This window comes from Gavialis gangeticus, unplaced genomic scaffold (assembly GCF_001723915.1).
Source record: "Gavialis gangeticus isolate Ggan-Ray unplaced genomic scaffold, GavGan_comp1, whole genome shotgun sequence".
In the NCBI taxonomy this organism is placed as follows: domain Eukaryota; kingdom Metazoa; phylum Chordata; order Crocodylia; family Gavialidae; genus Gavialis; species Gavialis gangeticus.
The window spans coordinates 26,002,529-26,002,888 of NW_017729006.1; positions in this window are offsets into that span (position 1 = coordinate 26,002,529).

Consider the following 360-nt stretch of genomic DNA (forward strand, 5'->3'; position numbering starts at 1 on the left):
TTGTTTCAACACCTTTCAAGCTCAAAACAGTGAAATCAAAACAAAACAAAAGGCTTCAAAACAGCTGAGAGACAAGGACAGGGAATAAGGGGCCAGTTTCAGGCTCTGGGGCTCGTGGCCTCTCCGCAGTGCCCGATATCCGTAAGCAGGAGCCTGAAGAGAGAGAGATGCCTTAATAGGAGCGTGCCCGGATGCTTCCAAAGGGCATCTTTTCTAACAAATGATGGCACATCTCCTCCAAGCTCATCGCACGTTTAGTATCTCTCGTCCAAGGGGCGAAGAGAGCGCGCGGCCCTCCCTCGGGGGGGCGGCGAGGGGCGGCAGCGCCACGTCGCAGCGCATGGGCGGCCCCGGCCGAGC